Source organism: Hemiscyllium ocellatum, chromosome 15 (assembly GCF_020745735.1).
Source record: "Hemiscyllium ocellatum isolate sHemOce1 chromosome 15, sHemOce1.pat.X.cur, whole genome shotgun sequence".
In the NCBI taxonomy this organism is placed as follows: Eukaryota; Metazoa; Chordata; class Chondrichthyes; order Orectolobiformes; family Hemiscylliidae; genus Hemiscyllium; species Hemiscyllium ocellatum.
In genome coordinates, this window is record NC_083415.1 from 2,015,653 (window position 1) to 2,028,193 (window position 12,541).

The following is a 12,541-nucleotide window of genomic DNA, read 5'->3' on the forward strand; positions in this document are numbered from 1 at the left end:
CATCGTACACTTCATCATTCATCACTTCCAATTTCTGTGTGTCATTTACTTCAACATTTACTAAGACAGGCAGTGAACCTCCATATAAGTAGTGGTAGGCCATTCAGTCTCTCTAGCCTGCTGCAATATCATGAATCATCTGAAAGTGGTGTCAAATCCATATTTCTGCATATCCCTAATAACTATCTTGTTGTCAATGTTCAAGGTGACTAAGGGTTCCAGGGAGAGAGAGGAGGAAATATAAGGTGCAATACAAACATTGATTACACTAGTTTAAGGGCAGCATGGTGGCTCAGCAGTTAGCACTGCAGCCTCTCAGCTTCAGACACCTGGGTTCGATTCCAGCCTCAGGTGACTGTGTGTATGGTGTTTGCACATTCTCCACATATCTGCGTGGGTTTCTTCAGGGTGCTCTGGTTTCCTCCCACAATCAAATGCACAGGCTAAGTTGCTTGGCCATGCTAAATTGATCATGGTGTGCAAGCGAGGTGGGTTTGCCATGGGGAGTGCCGGGTTACGTGGGTAGGGGTGGGTCTGGGCGGGATGCACTTCAGAGAATCAGTGTGAACTCGATGGGCTGAATGGCCTGCTTCCACTCTGTAGGGATTCTATTCAAAATAAAATTTTTGCAAGGTTTTATATTGTACATCTTGTCAATTATATTGTTAATAGCACCAACAGTAGATGGGCCTGAATCCCACTTGCCCAAAAAATCCATGCTTTGATGACTAAAAAATAAAAGTCTGCATATTTTCCTTTGATATTTCATTTTTGAACATTTCACTTTTATTTTGCCTTTAAACAAACACGCAAGCTGCAATTCACCACCTTATTAGCTGCCTTTAAAATTCAAATATCCTGAATTTAATTACTTCAATAAAACAGACAACTAAAGAAATGCACAGGAGGTTATGATCTCTGAAGATAAGAAACAGGCTAACTTTCTATGTATACAGCCTCTACCAGAAATTATTTTTTTTAAAAAAGCAGCAACAAATTAAGAATAAAACTAACATTTATTTACTGGTATTTGTCCTTAAATTTAAATTAAATATTTCAATTTTATCCTACTCAAAGAGACTGAACTCTCCAAGGCCTGTTTCCATGGACTTAAAATTATTTGGATTAAAAGATGTACTTTTTTGTCCTATCTCCAATCTTGGAAAATATATATGTTTACAATAACAGTGCAGATTTGTCCATGTTTGTATCGGAGGGAATGTCTTATTATTCCAAATCATAATTCTCAGGCAGGATGATTTATGGTCATTTCAATTGAAACAGTTGTCACATATGCAACAAAAACAGAAATTGCTGGAGAAACTCAGCAGGTCTGGCAGCATCTGGCGGTGAAGAAAGCAGAGTTAACATTTCTAGTCTGATGACTGTTCATCAAACTTATAAAACCTTTCAAAAATTAACTTTTGAATAGAATCCCTACAGTGCGAAAGCAAGCCATTCAGCCCATCGAGTCAACCTGCCATCCAGACTCTTCATCCTCTTCATCAACGGTGACCAACTCAACACTAACATCTTCTACAAACCCATAGACTTCCACGGCTGCCTGGATTACACCTTCTCCCACCCTGCCTCCTGTGAAAATGCTCTCTCTTATTCCCAATTCCTCCACCTCCACCACATCTGCTCCAAGGAAAAAGTTCCACCACAGAACATATCAGATGATGACCTTTTTGAAAGACCACGATTTCCCCTACCCAGTGGCTGATGATGCCCTCCAGCGCATCTCATCCACTTCCTGCACCTCTACCCTCAAACCTCACCCCTCCAACCGCAACAAGGACAGAACCCCCCGGTCCTCATCTTCACCGCACCAACCTTTGTACACATTGCATCATCTGCCATTTCTGCCACCTACAAATGGACCTCATCACCAGAGATATAATTTCCCTCCCCATCCTTATCTGCTTTCTGTAAAAACCGTTCCCTCGTCGGCTTCTTGCCCCTCCAAAAACTCACCCTTCCCCCGTCACTGCCAGAATTGCAAAACCTGCACCCACACCTCCCCCCTCACCTCCATCCAATGCCCCAAAGGAGCCTTTCACATCCAAAGTTACACCTGCACTTCCACACATGCCATTTACTGTATCCACTGATGCAGTCTCCAATGGGGAGGCAGGACGCTTACTTGCAGTGCACTTTAGAGAACATTACAGCGCAGTACAGGCCCTTTGGCCCTCGATGTTGCGCCACCCTGTCATACTAATCTGAAGCCCATCCCACCTACACTATTCCATGTACATCCATTTGCCTGCCCAATGACTACTTAAATGCACCTAAACTTGGCGAATCTACTACCGATACAGACGAAGCATTCCATACCCTTACGACTCTGAGTAAAGAAACTACCTCTGACATCTGTCTTATACTTTAAAGTTGTGTCCCCTTGTGTTTGCCGTCCACATACTTGGAAAAAGGCTCTCCCTGTCCACCCTATCTAACCCCCTGATTATCTTGTATGTCTCTATTAAGTCACCTCAACTTTCTTCTCTCTAAGGAGAACAGCCTCAAGGCCCTCAGCCTTTCCTCGTAAGACATTCCTTCCATACCAGGCAACATCCTAGTAAATCTTCTCTGCACCCTTTCCAAAGCTTCCACATCCTTCTTATAATGCGGTGACCAGAACTGTACACAATACTCCAAGTGTGTCCATACCAAGCTTTGTATAGCTGCAGCATAACCTCCTGGTTCCGGAACTCAATCCTTTATTAATAAAGGCCAAAACACTGCATGCCTTCTTAACAACTCTGTCAATTTCGGTGGCAACTTTCAGGGATCTGTGTACATGGACACCAAGATCTCTCTGTTCATCTGCACTCCCAAGAATCCTACCATTAGCCCAGTACTTTGCATTCCGATTACTCTAGCCAAAGTGTATCACCTCACACTTGTCCACATTAAACTCCATTTGCCACCTCTCAGCCCAGCTCTGCATCCTATCTATATCTTTCTGCAACCTACTACATCCTTCGTCACTATCTATAACTCACCGACCTTAGTGTCGTCCGCAAATTTACTAACCCACCCTTCTAAGCCCTCATCCAGATCATTTATGAAAATGACAAACAGCAGTGGACCCAACACCGACCCTTGTGGTATGCCACTAGACACCAAGATGATCATGCTCCATCAACTACAACCCTCTGTTTTCTTTCAGCAAGCCAATTACTGATCAAAGCTGCTATGTCTCCCACAATCCCATTCCTCCGCATTTTGTATAATAGCCGACTGTGGGGAACCTTATCAAATGCCTTGCTGAAATCCATATACACCCCATCAACTGGTTTACTCTCATCTACTTGTTTGGTCACTTTGTCAAAAAACTCAATAAGATTCGTTAGGCACAACCGACCCTTCACAAAACGTGCTAACTGTCCCTGATCAGATTATTCTTTTCTAGATGGTTATAAATCCTCTCTCTTATAATCTATTCCAACACTTTACCAACAACTGAAGTGCAACTCACTGGTCTGTAATTACCAGGGTTGTCTCTAGAACATCCACATGAACCAATCCCAATGCCCTATGGCCGAACACTTCAACTCCTCCTTTCACTCTGCCAAGGACATGCAGGTCCTGGGCCTCCTCCATCACCGCTTCCTTACCACCCGACACCTGGAAGAAGAATGCCTCATTTTTCACCTCGGGACCCTTCAACCACACGGCATCAATGTAGATTTCACCAGCTTCCTCATTTCCCCTCCCCCACCTTATCCCAGTTCCAACTCAGCACCCTCCTCATGAACGGCCCTACCTAGCAATCTTCCTTCCCACCTATCCGCTCCACCCTCCTCTCCGACCTATCACCATTACCCCACCTTCGCCTATCGATTGCACTCTCAGCTACCTGCCTCCCAGCCCCAACCCCCTCCCATTTATCTCTCCACTCCCTCGGCTCACAGCCTCATTCCTGATGAGGGGCTTTTGTCCAAAATGGTGATTCCCATATTCACAGGATGTTGCCTGCCTGCCGAGCACCACACTCTCGACATCAAATTATGCAGTTGGATTCAACTAAAAACAAGACCATTTACCAGACAGGACACCACTCTGGATTCTGCAACAGCCCTCAAGGTTAATGTGAATGTGAGTTTTGAATGCGATGCTTAGGGCAAAAGATGAATTTATGCTGGGCAGAACTAATTTAAATATGAGTTTAAGTACACAGTTTGTAATGTTTTTGTTACAAAAGTAGCAAGGGAGGCTATCTTTGTACAGTTAATACCTTGCAGGGGCATGCAACCGGTAATTATTTTAGCAATCATATTGGAAGCCAACCTGTAATAGCACATTAGAAATCAATTTTTGAAACTCATTTCCTGACAATGAAACCAACTTGAGATTTCCACTCCTTATCCACAACATCCTAACTAAATTCAATATAACATTTTCATAATTGTATAATATAGTCTTTGAGCTAAAATAGGACAGCTGGCCAATAAAGTTAGTATAAACGCAGAGATATATGATGGATCGTCACCATAGCGCTTCATGATGAAAGATGTGTCTGGCAATCACTCTTATGGTGAGGACCTAGAAGATTTGTTTGATCTAACATGCTACAGAAAATCACCAGCAATCTACCGAGAAGAGACTCCTGTCTTTAACAGAATGTAGTTTTTGCATAAAACCAATTCAGTACATGAAACATTGGCACGAAGATACTGTCACTAACACTGTCGTTCTCTCTTGAAGCCCAAAGTACAAATTCTGGTCCATATGACATCAACTTGGGCAGTGCTTAATTCACTCTTCAACATTAACCCTTTCAGATCCTTACAACTTTATTCCAAACACAGCAGAGGAGTGATCAATCATGCACTGACAATAAAATTGCCACTGTATCTTTTTCATATAAAGCCCTCCTGGCTACTCTATATTCTACCCTCTACAAATCTAACATTATTGCAACCTTTGAGCTCATGTGTTAACTCACAGCAAGTCTCAGTCCCCCATTGCTCCTATGTCTGTTGGCATACATGGCTCCTAGTCAAGAAACCTTTTAATTTTAGAATTATCTTTCTGTTTTCAAATCATCCACACCCCACCTCTCTAACATGACCCACAACCGAGAAATCAACTCCACTGCTCTAGTTCTGATATCTTGGAATTCCTGCAATGTATATAAGATAGCCTTCTGGACTAGTATGTTGAAAAATTAACCAGAGATGGCCCATCCTAAACTGGTATTGTGTAATGAGAATGGAATAATAGTTTTGCAAAGACCTGTGGTCTGAAATACCATAATATGATAGAATGTTTCATCAAGTGATGTAGCCAATTCTGAAAGTAGAATCCAGAATGTGAACAGAAGGATTTACAGTTTGACGATGATAGATTGGGAGTATTCTTTAAAAGTGACAATGGTGGCCAGCATTCAAAAAATGTATGGGTGAACTGCAACAATTGTTAATTCCATTCTGCAGCCGTTGTGGGTATGTTCACCGAGCTGGGAAGTTGGTTTGCAGACATCTCATTCCCTTTCTTGGAGACATCCTCAATGCTGTGGAGCCTTCTGTGACGCGCTGCTGTACTTTGTCTGCTGGAATTTATCTGGTTTTGTTCCCGCTGCTTCCAGTTGTTTGTTGCAGTGGTCGGTATATTGGGTCTAGGTTAATATGTTTATTGATGGAGTCCATAGATTGGCCATGCTAAATGAGTGCCAAACTTCGCGCTAGAGGGTTGTCCTTTGTTTGGCTTATCCTGTTATTGTTGTGTTGTCCCAGTCTATACATACAAATGACAAGGACCACAAATTTGATTGGGACAACACAACAATAATACGACAAGCCAAACAGAGGACAGCACTGAGGATATTACCGAGAGAGGGGACGAAACAGCTGCAAACCAAATTGCCAGCTAGGTGAACATACCCATGACAAGTGCAACCTGCACTGGAGCTACAAATCTTTACACAAACCTTGAATTCCATTCTGGCTCAAAAGTAAAATGGGAAACATGACCAAATCATGGCTTACAGGAGAAAGTCGAAATGATATTAGATCCAAGAAAGAGGCAAACACATTGGTCTGAAAAAAAACAAAAGACCTGAGTGGGCATTCAGCAAAGGAGGACAAAGGAATCAATGAGGAAAGGAGAAGGAGAGTAACCTTGCAGGGATCATAAAAGCTGACTAAACGTTCTATAGGTATGTGAAGAGAAAATAAAAATTGGCGAAGTCAATGTCGTTCTCTTACAGTCAGAAACAGGAGAATTTATAATGGAGAGGCAAAAAAAAGAACTTGCTGACAAACTAAATACATGCTTTGGTTCAGTTTTCACCAAGGAAGACGCAAATGACATACCAGAAAAATTGGGGAACACAGTTCACTGACAGGGAGAAACAAAAGGAAATGGTATTGGGGAAATTGTTGGGTGGAGTGTAGAGGTGGGGCAAAGAGGTTCTTAAATGATATGAGAGTTTCTGCCTCTCCAAAGCTTACATGCACTGAGTTCCAGATTCCCACCACCCTTTTGGTGAAAAAAGCTGACCTCATGTCTGCTCTAAATCTTCTGCTCCATACCTTAAATCTACGTGTCTGTTCATTGATCCCTCTCCCAATGGAAAAATGTTTCTTTCCTGTCTAGGCCCTTCATAATTTCATACATCTCAATCATGTCCCATTACTCAGTAGTCGGGGAGGGGGGGGATTGGAAAGCCCGCCTACAAACAATAGTAAACTCGCTGATGTTAAGGATGTTTAAATGGGCATTGGACATACGTATGGATAATAATGGAACTATGTAAATTAAATAGGTATCAGATTAATTTCACAGGTTGGCGCAACATCGAGGGCCGAAGGGCCTGTACTGTTCTGTAACATTCTATGTTCTAAGCAAACCTCCCCCGCTCTTAGGAGAGCAACCCCAGCTTATCCAATCTCTCTTCATAACTAAAACACTCCAGCCTTGGCGACATCCTGGTAAATCTCCTCTGCACTCTCTGTGCTACAACATCTGTCTTCTAATGTGGATTCTAATGTGCACAGACCTCGATGTTGGACTGGGGAGCACAAAGTTGAAAATCAAACAACATCAGGTTATAGTCCAACAGGTTTAATTGGAAGCACACTAGCTTTCGGAATGCCACTCCATCAGGTGGTTGTGGAGGGCTCAATTGTGAGGCACAGAATTTGTAGCAAAAATTTACAGTGTGATGTAACTGAAATTATACATTGAAAGATACTTTAATTGTTTGTTGAGGCTTTCATAAGACCATAAGACATAGGAGTGGAAGTAAGGCCATTCGGCCCATCGAGTCCACTCTGCCATTCAATCATGGCTGATGGGCATTTCAACTCCACATACCAGCGTTCTCCCCGTAGCCCTTAATTCCTCGAGACAACAAGAATCTTTCAATCTCGGCCTTGAAGACATTTAGCGTCCTGGCCTCCACTGCACTCTGCGGGCAATGAATTCCACAGGCCCACCTCTCTCTGGCTGAAGAAATGTCTCCGCATTTCTGTTCTGAATTGACCCCCTCTAATTCTAAGTCTGTGTCACGGGTCCTAGTCTCCTTGCCTAATGGAAGCAATTTCCTAGCGTCCACCCTTTCCAAGCCATGTATTATCTTGTACGTCTCTATTAAGTCTCCCCTTAATCTTCTAAACTCCAATGAAGTTAGAATACTATGATAGTTTCACCTCTTTCATGTGTAAAGCACAAAACCTTTATATTAAAAGTTGCATTCTCCGATTAACTGTAACAAAGGGTGTTAGCCCCCTGTGTTCTCTGTCTTTGCCATAATGTTTAAACTGATTGTAAACTAAAAAGTGAGATAACAGAGTTTTACATTAATTCATGCAGTTTTTGAGCAAAGTACAATGTAACTCTGCAAGTCCATATGGCAGGTACTCATGCGACTCAGCCAATGTTGTCTACCTTATACGTTGCAGGCAAGGATGCCCTGAGGCATGGTACATTGGGGAAACTGAGCAAAGGCTACAGCAACGATGAATGGGCACTGCACAACAATCAACAAACAGGAGTGTTCCCTCCCAGTTGGGGAACACTTCAGCGGTCCAGGACATTCAACCTCGGACCTTTGGGTGACCATCTTCCAAGGCAGACTTCGGGACAGGCAGTAGCTAAAAGTGACCGAGCAGAGGCTGATAGCTAAGTTCAGTATCCATAGGGAGGGCCTCAACTGGGACCTTGGGTTCATGTCACACTACAAGTGACCACCATTGCACTATACACACACAGACACTCCTACATACACACAGGCACTCTTATACACACACATACAGACATGTACACAGACACGCACGCAGACACTCACACACCCACACATGCATCCTCTCAGAGACTTAGACCACTCTACACTCACGCACACACATATGCACACACTCTCACAGACACTCACAACCCCCCACCCCAGACATGCACACACACACACACACACTCCTACAGACACATGCACTTCCACACTCTCACATGCACCCCCTCACAGACCTAAGACACTCTACACTCACATACACACACACACATATACAGTCTCTCTCTCTCTCACACCCCCCCAACCCAGACAGACAGACACACACACACACAAAGACACACATATACATATACGCTTGTGGGGTGAATTTGGACTTGCAGAGTTACATTGTACTTTGCACAAAAACTGCATGAATTAATGTAAAATTCTGTTATCTCACTTTTTAGTTCACAAACAGTCTAAACATTATGCAAAGACAGAGAACACAGAGGGCTAACACCTTCAACATATTGTCTAGTTAACACCCTTTGTTACAGTTAACCGGAAAATGCAACTTTTAAAATAAAGGTTTTGTGATTTACACATGAAAGAAGTGAAACTATCATAGTATTCTAACAGATGAAAGCCTCAGCAAACAATTAAAGTATTTTTCAATGTACAAACATTTGCTATAAATTCTGTGTCTGACAATTATGCTGCCTTCAACCACCTGATGAAGGAGCGTCGCTCCGAAAGCTAGTGTGCTGCCTATTAAACCTGTTGGACTATAACCTGATGTTGTGTGATTTTTAACTTATTTAAATCAGCCAGCTCTCAGTTGAGAACTTAGATTTCAGGCACATCCTTGACCTGTTCCATAACAAATTGAATCTAATGGAGTCATCATCGCTGTCTGAAAAAGCTGCCCTGCTGATTCTTGCAACATTGATAATCTCGATAATTGCCCGGCTCCATTAGCTAAAATTAAGAACAGGACCACACCATGTCAGGCAAACAGGTTTGAAAAGCACTCCCAGATGCATTTTACGAATTCCGCTTTCTCCAAGTCTATGAACTAGGATTAGGAAGTTTGGGAAGTTGAAATCCCCTATCATTGCTGTTTTATTTTTACATTTCTCTTAAGCAATGGGCTGAGAAGTGGCAGATGGAGTTTAATTCAGATAAATGCGAAGTGCTGCATTTTGGGAAACAAATCTTAGCAGGACTTACACACTTAATGGTAAGGTCCCTAGGGCGTGTTGCTGAACGGAGAGAGCTTGGAGTGCAGGTTCATAGCTCCTTGAAAGTGGAGTCGCAGGTAGATAGGATAGTGAAGAAGGTGTTTGGTATGCTTTCCTTTATTGGTCAGAGTACACGAGTTGGGAGGTCATGTTGCGGCTGTACAGGACATTGGTTAGGCCACTGTTGGAATATTGTGTGCAATTCTGGTCTCCTTCCTATCGGAAAGATGTTGTGAAATTTGAAAGAGTTCCAAAAAGACTTACAAGGATGTTGCCTGGGTTGGAGGATCTGAGCCACAGGGAGAGACTGAACAGGCTGGGGCTGTTTTCCCTGGAGCGTCAGAGGCTGAGGGGTGACCTTATAGGGGTTTACAAAATTATGAGGGGCATCGATAGGATAAATAGACAAAGTCTTTTCCCTGGGGTCGGGGAGTCCACAACTAGAGGTCATAGATTTAGGGTGAGAGGGGAAAGGTATAAAAGAGACCTAAGGGGCAACGTTTTCAAGCAGAGGGTGGTACATATATGGAATGAGCTGCCAGAGGATGTAGTGGAGGCTGATATAATTGCAACATTTAAGAGGCACTTAGATGGATATATGAATAGGAAGGGTTTGGAGGGATATGGGCCGGGTGCTGGCAGGTGGGACTAGATTGGGTTGGGATATCTGGTCGGCATGGACGGGTTGGACCGAAGGGTCTGTTTCCATGCTGTACATCTCTATGACTCTAAGTTTGTTTACATATTTGCTCTTCTATTTCTCTTGGACTGTTTGGGTGCCTTTGGAATGCTCCCAGCAATGGGACTGCTCCTTTTTTGACCTTTATGCTTGTCCAAGATGGTGGTGGAGTAGGACTCCTCAGCCAGAGTTCATCCACTCGATTTCTTTTTTTTCTTTATTTTCCTCTTTTCGTGTCTTTCTTTCCTTCCTTCTTCTTACGTCCTACTCTTGAGCCATAAGTGAAGTCATCTCGGACTACCAGCCTCAGTGAGGACTCCTGGCCTTGAGGTAAATCCAGAGTAGACTCCTGGCACTCTCAATCTGAAGAGCATCAAGATGAAGGATTGCGCGATCTGGAGGCAGGGGCTGGGTTAAAAGGACTCTTGTTCTGAACTTTTTCTTTCTTTATTTTTCTAATTTATTCCAATGATTTTGTACTTTTGTAAATAGGATGGCACAAAGTTCTGTAATGCTGGATTTTTTATTTCTTCATTTTTCTAATTTTATCCCTCAGAATTTGTACTTAAAAATCTGTACCAAGATACAGCAGCATCTTTGATACAAAGGTAAGTGGCAACTTGCAAATTTCTCTTTGCACTCATGCGAGTCCATGACAGTAAAATTAATTCTAATTCAATTGTATGGCTCCATTTGAAGAGCCTTTTGAGATGCTATCCCTCCTCACTGCTGCAATAGATTGGGGGAAAGTGAGGATTGCAGATGCTGGAGATCAGAGTTGAGAGCATGGTGCTGAAAAAGCAGTAAAAAATGAGGTCTGCAGATGCTGGAGATCACAGCTGCAAATGTGTTGCTGGTCAAAGCACAGCAGGCCAGGCAGCATCTCAGGAATAGAGAATTCGACGTTTCGAGCATAAGCCCTTCATCAGGAATAAGAGAGAGAGAGCCAAGCAGGCTGAGATAAAAGGTAGGGAGGAGGGATAGGTGGAAGGAGGTCAAGGTGAGGGTGATAGGCCGGAGTGGGGTGGGGGCGGAGAGGTCAGGAAGAGGATTGCAGGTTAGGAGGGCGGTGCTGAGTTGAGGGAACCGACTGAGACAAGGTGGGGGGAGGGGAAATGAGGAAGCTGGAGAAATCTGAATTCATACCTTGTGGTTGGAGGGTTCCCACACTCCACCTCCACACTCACTTCCCTCCAAGGCCCCAAGGGATCCTTCCATATCCGCCACAAGTTCACCTGTACCTCCACACACATCATCTATTGCATCCGCTGCACCCGATGTGGCCTCCTCTATATTGGTGAGACAGGCCGCTTACTTGCGGAACGCTTCAGAGAACACCTCTGGGCCGCCCGAACCAACCAACCCAATCACCCCGTGGCTCAACACTTTAACTCCCCCTCCCACTCCACCGAGGACATGCAGGTCCTTGGACTCCTCCACCGGCAGAACACAACTACACGACGGCTGGAGGAGGAGCGCCTCATCTTCCGCCTGGGAACCCTCCAACCACAAGGTATGAATTCAGATTTCTCCAGCTTCCTCATTTCCCCTCCCCCCACCTTGTCTCAGTCGGTTCCCTCAACTCAGCACCGCCCTCCTAACCTGCAATCCTCTTCCTGACCTCTCCGCCCCCACCCCACTCCGGCCTATCACCCTCACCTTGACCTCCTTCCACCTATCCCACCTCCATCGCCCCTCCCCCCAGTCCCTCCTCCCTACCTTTTATCTCAGCCTGCTTGGCTCTCTCTCTCTTATTCCTGATGAAGGGCTTATGCTCGAAACGTCGAATTCTCTATTCCTGAGATGCTGCCTGGCCTGCTGTGCTTTGACCAGCAACACATTTGCAGCTGAAAAAGCACAGCAGGTCAGCCTGCATCAGAGGAGCAGGAGAATCGACATTTCAGGCATAAGCCCTTCATCAGAAATGTGCCAGGGGCTGCAGAAGCCTCTGTCTGTTCCCCTTCAATTGTATTACCTACTACTACATTCTTGCTGTTCTACTTCCTTCCCTCTTGTGCAGCATGGTGCCCTGAAGTTGTGCTTTCTCCTGCACAATCATCATCACCCCCAACAGTATCCAAATGGTATTTCTGTTAGAAATGAGAACAGTCAAAATAGATTCCCTGATAAAGATTGTGACACCACCTCTTTTACCTCCTTCCTTGTCTCATCTGAAGATCCTATTTCCTGGAGTATTGAACTGTCCTGTCCCTCTCTCAACCAAGTTGCACTAACAGCAATGACATCATATCTCCCATGGTTTAATTTGTGTCCTCAACTCATCTGCCTTGTTTGACAGACACCTAGAATTAAAATAAATACCATTCAAACTTGCCAAACTCTTAACTGACCAATAATGTCTATGAATACTTCGCATAGTCAGAATGCCTTGTAGCCAGTGACATC

At 43.9% G+C, this 12,541-nt stretch overlaps 1 protein-coding gene across 1 annotated transcript in view; it reads right to left on the minus strand.

Annotated features, from left to right (window-relative positions):
• Positions 1-12,541, minus strand: part of rtf2 (replication termination factor 2) — a 160,056-nt gene that overhangs the window by 25,247 nt on the left and 122,268 nt on the right. The window lies entirely within an intron of this gene.